Source organism: Miscanthus floridulus, chromosome 10 (genome assembly GCF_019320115.1).
Source record: "Miscanthus floridulus cultivar M001 chromosome 10, ASM1932011v1, whole genome shotgun sequence".
In the NCBI taxonomy this organism is placed as follows: domain Eukaryota; kingdom Viridiplantae; phylum Streptophyta; class Magnoliopsida; order Poales; family Poaceae; genus Miscanthus; species Miscanthus floridulus.
The window spans coordinates 3,646,411-3,652,243 of record NC_089589.1 but is presented as its reverse complement, the minus strand read 5'-3'; positions in this window follow the sequence as shown (position 1 = coordinate 3,652,243).

The window sequence follows — 5,833 nt, the reverse complement described above, 5'->3', positions numbered from 1 at the left end:
CGCACCGAAAATGTTCAAGGCAACAAGTTAACAGTTAAATGCTTACAACCATCACCTAAGACATCTTGTCCACACAACGAAAGTTCAAGATCTATTCATCTACCCCGTCTCTCCCAGCATTCCGAGCAGCGCCAGCTGCGGAGCTCTCGACTCTAGGGGCTAGCAAAGCAGCAGGCAAAGCCATGGGCGAAATAGCAGGTGAAGCATCGCCACCATCACGAGGACCACGCATATCGTTCAGGTACTTCTCCACCATGGCACGAATCGCTCGCCTTTCCTCTGAAGACTGGCGAAAGGAGAAAACAACAACGCGTCAGGATTCGCAAAGAAGGCCATTAGGAACAACAAAAGATCAAGTGAAGAGTAAACTAAGCAAGCCAATACCTTCCCGCATGACAGAGCAGCATTCATAATGGCCATGTCATTGCCACCCATAGACCAAAACGAATTGAAAATTTTTCCAGCAATCGAGTTAGCCTCCGATGAAACCTAGAAAAACCGATCAACATCTGACAAGTCAAGATGCTCTAGGTGATCACAAGTAGCTTCCAAAAGCCCAGTGCATATAGCCTTAAAGGCGGTTACCGCAGCGAAATCAAATAGCGAAATCATGTGACCTTCTAGGGCCGAAACCTCACCAAGCAAACAATCCATAAACGGGGCAGCAATGTACTCCGCCGGAAGCTGGGTGTCACAGCCAATGCCATTGAGACAGTGGCGATACCGAGCCACAATCTCTTTTGCTTTCTTCTTAAGCAATGAGGCTTCATTGATCTTGGCCTCATGGACCCTTGCCAGTTCCTCCTTCACCTTCAAATGGCTGGTTTCGGCCGCTTTTCGTAGCTCCCTTTCATCATGATTCTTTTTCTTGGGGCTTCCAACCTCCTTTTATAACTCCTCAACACGAAGAGTTTTCACCACGCTGTCTTCTTCAATCTTCTGGCGATAGAGCAGGCTCTATTGCTGCTGAGTTCAGTTTAGAAGAATAGACTGAAAAGTGAAAGGAGGACAATGGGTCAATTGCGGTCAAAACAATAAAGGAAAAGGTGGGAGGGTCGATGACAGACAAGTCATCATTAAAGGCATTCACAGCAGTAGCAGCCAAAACCTTGGGAGGCGCCATGGGGTTTAGGCCTGGGGGCGAGTCAACCTGAAATAGTACAAAAAGAATAAGCAAGCGAAAAATCAACGATCGAAACCCAGAACCTGTTATTTCAATCGATAAAGGAAAAGGACGGCCATTTCGTTACGCCCAACTCACCCTATCACTACAACTAGCCTCGCCAGTGTATTCACCAAGACAAAACAAAACCATTTGGCTCATCCTCTCGACAGGTTTCACCAACTCACGTCCAATCCGAACGTCGGCGAGCTCGTGAGCTTTGTGTTTCCCAGCAGCCCTGCCGAGCTGTTCTGTCCCTGGACAGCTTTCGACGCTCGCCCATCAGTTTTTTCTACAACTTTCTCCTCCACAATAGGCCGATCGTCATACACCGCTCCCATCAGATCAAAAATTCAGTTTAGCCTCCTCTTCGAGCTAAGGCTGGCATTCTTGGCCTCCTGCTCCTTGAAAAGATAAGCCCCACAAATCTTCTTCACCTGGTTTTCGACATAAGTGACAAAACTAGCGTCGGTCTTTAACTCTTTTGGCCTGCGGCAACTTACAACCGGACCCTTATAGCCATCCGAATCAACTATGTTCTTGAACTTGTTTTAAACACAAAGTGGCTTCTGGCCAAGAGCTATCCACTCCTCAATTAGATCTCTGCTGATATGCCATTGGGACGTGAGGACGAAAGCATCCCCACTGCTCGCTTCACTGGGTCGGTAAAAGGTCCTAATATGGCTAGAGGGGGGGTGAATAGCCTATTTAAAATCTCTACAAAGCATTAGAGCAATTGATTAGTACAACAAACGGTGTAATGCAATTTTGCTCTAGCTCTTGGCCACCTATTCCAATAATTCTAGTTGTTATGATCACTATCACACACAACAAGGTAGGTCACTACTCACTAAGCTAGTGTTCTCTCAAAGACTAACTAAAGAGCCATACTAACCAAACTAACCAGCTCTCAAAGACTAACTACACTAAAGAGGTTGACAACTAGTTTGCAAGGAATGTAAGAGAGTGAGTAGGGTGATTGTACCGTCACGTAGAGGAGTAAACCAATCACAAGATGAATACCAATTCAATCACTGGGAGAATACCAATGGGAAAAAGACAACCAATTTTTCTCCTAAGGTTCACGTGCTTGCCGGCATGCTAGTCCCCATTATGTTGACCAACACTTGGTGGTTCAGCGGTTAAGAGGTGTTGCGCGAACCTCGTCCACACAATTGGACACCGCAAGAACCTACCCACAAGTGAGGTAACTCAATGACACGAGCAATTTACTAGAGCTACCTTACGGCACTTCGCTGAGGAAGGTGCAAGACCCCTCACAATCACCGAAGCTAGCCACGAACAATCACCAACACGTGTCGAAGCCACAATGACCCCCAAGTGCCACTAGATACAATCACTCAAGCAAATGCACTTGGAATCACTCCCAATCTCACTATGACAATGAATCAATGGTGGAGATGAGTGGGAGGTGTTTGCTTAGGCTCACAAGGATGTCAAGTATGTTAAAGTGCCAAGAGAGTGAGCCCCAAGCTGGCCAAACCCTTTAAATAGACACCCCCAACGAAATAGAGATGTTATGATCAAAGGGGTGCCTCTACGTGGTGACTGGACGCACCGGTTGGTGTGACCGAACGTAGCCTCCTCAGCATCCGTTCGCTAGATCACCACCACATGTCCCCACGATTCAACCATGGCCGCTTGATCTCAACGGTTAAGAACTGAGCCCGTGTTGTTAATGTTTGATCGGACTCGCTGCTTGTGCCACCAGACGCACGAGCCCTTAGCGTCCAGTCAATTCCAGAGACGTTCTAGAGCTAGTTTTTAGTGACTGGACGCGTCAGGTCAGAGGTGACCTGATGCGCCCGAGCATTCGATCGACACCTGTGTCGCCTCTGCGCATGCGACGTCAGCGTACGTCAGCGCATTTGCATTTCGCCTGCGCGTCTGATCGACACAACACGCCTGCATCCGATCGCACCACCGAGCGGTTTCTCCTCAGCTTGAGTTGACCTGATGCGGCCATTGTGTTAGATCCTAGCATCCGATCGCTCATAGGCCTTCTCGGCTAGAGCTGTGCCACCTCGCTATAAATGACCGGATGCACCGGGGTGAGTCTAGTCACCCCGCGGCCAGCGTCCGGTCATGGACCTTCTCCTCTTTTTCTTTTTCTAAGTTCACAACCGCTTCACCCTTGCTTCCAAGTTGCTAACCACAAAGTGTAGAACTTGTGTACATGTGTGTTAGCATTTTCAAAGCATTTTACAAGGGTCAAGGTTAGCACACTAGGTTCCTAAATGCATATTCAAGAATCATGTCACCTAGTGGCACTCGATAAACCGTTTAGCCAAAGATTTCCCCTCTTTATAGTACGGCTATCAATCCTAAGTCACTCACACCCTCTATGGTGTCTTGAGTGCAAAACAAAAACCTATCATATACCTTTGCCTTAATCTTCTTGGTTTTTGTTTTTCTCTTTCTTCTTTTCCAACTTGAGCTTGATCATCATTAACACATGTCCATCTTCAACTCCATGGACCTCATCTTTCTCAAACACTTGGAATGGGCCACCTTATCTAATTCACTCACTTAGATCAAAGGTTAGTCCTAGGTTTTCTCAATTATCCAAAGCCAAACTCAGGTTTTCAATCTCCCCCTTTTTGGTAATTGATGACAACCTATTTACAAAGATATTCAATTAAATCTTTTTGGATTCATGTTGCTTGCCCAAGCATATTACCATGTGTAAAGACTATGGACAACTTTCGTCAACCCAATTTGTTAGTATTAACTCCCCCTACATATGTGCTAAGAGTTTGGATTTGGAAGCTTGCACATATGCATGGATTAGAAGTTTGGGAGAGTAATAGCTACCAAATGATGCTAAGTTGTAAAGAATGGACCTTTGAAGCATGATACCAATCGGAGTTGCCATTTGAACACCATCCTTAGCACTATGGTTAGTTAGATAGCACTTGCAACACAATCACTAGATACCTCGTGAGATCAACATTATAAGCAAGGCTCTAGTATCACTTGTAAAACATGCAAGGTACATCTAACTATCATCCTATGCATGCCAGTTTTCATTTCATCAATCATTTTCTATAATCTAGCATACACCACACAAGCATTGATAGGGAATTTAAAGAACTTGTGTCATGCAAGCAAACAAGTGTAATGCACATACAAATGCATCATACAAGTTTATGAGCTTGCTCCCCCTACTTGTGTGCTTCAAATTTTAATTGATCCCCTTACAATGTCATTTCATTTGTTTGCTCCCCTATCTCTTACTATCTTTGTGAATTCTCTTCCCCTTTGTCAACAATTAGCACAAAAGGTGAGCTCAAATTTTAGACAGGTTGGGGTGAAACCATGTGAAGTGAGGATCATTTTCTCAATTTGGTTCAATCTAGGTCATTTACAAAATATTTTTAACTCGGTTTGATCCAAGGACAAGCTTCTTCACACCTCCAAATAAGGGTTATCTTGTACCATGTTGAGTTAAATACTTATAGCTCATTCTCTAGATTAAACACTAGGTTCACAAGCCCACAAACATGTCATATGCTACCACTAGATCATTTCAAACATACAAGCAATAGTGATACCATACAAGCATCAAATTCATTTGATTTTCATGAATGAGCCTAAGACATGATAGAAATGACTAGATGCACTAAATAAGTCCTTAGCAATGGATGAATGACATGTCAATCAACTTTACCTTGCTTTGCTCGAAGGAGGGGCATGTCATATAATGGGGGTGCATCAACACATATTTGAGAAATCAAGTATGTTCAATCCATTCCTTAGCTTGCAAAACCTCTTCTCATCAAATGGCTTGGTGAAGATATCGGCAAGTTGACCATCGGTGCCCACACTCTTAATACAAATGTCCCCTTTTTGTTGGTGAACTCTTATGCGGACATCAATGTGCTTTGTTCTTGCATGTTGAACCGGGTTGTTGGTGAGTTTGATAGCACTCTCATTGTCACATAGCAATGGCACTTGTTTGAACTTGATTCCAAAGTCACTCAAAGTAGACTTTATCCAAAGTAATTGAGCACAACAACTACTGGCCGGAATGTACTCAACTTCAGCGGTTGAAAGTGCTACACTATTTTGCTTCTTTGATGACCAAGACACAAGTGATTTTCCCAATAGTTGACATGTGCCCGATGTGCTCTTTCTTTCAACTTTGCATCCCGCATAACCGGAGTCCGAATACCCAATCAACTCAAATCTTGCTCCTTTGGGATACCACAATCCAACATTTTGTGTATGCTTCAAGTACCTCAATATTCTCTTTGTTGTAATCAAATGACTTTCTCTTGGTGAGGCTTGAAATCTAGCACACATGCATACACTAAACATCACATCCGGCCTTGATGCGGTCACATAGAGTAGGCTTCCAATCATAGACCGATATATCTATTGATCCACCATGTTGCCACTAGCATCACTATCCAAGTTTCCATTTGTCCCCATTGGTGTACTAATAGCTTTAGCATCATCCATTCCAAAATTCTTGAGCATGTCTTTGATGTACTTCCTTGACTCACAAATGTGTCATTCTTCATTTGCTTGATTTGAAGACCAAGGAAGTATCTAAGCTCTCCAATCATGGACATCTCAAACTCACTTGCCATTATCTTTCTAAACTCCTCATAAAAATCTTGATTGGTTGATCCAAATATGATATCA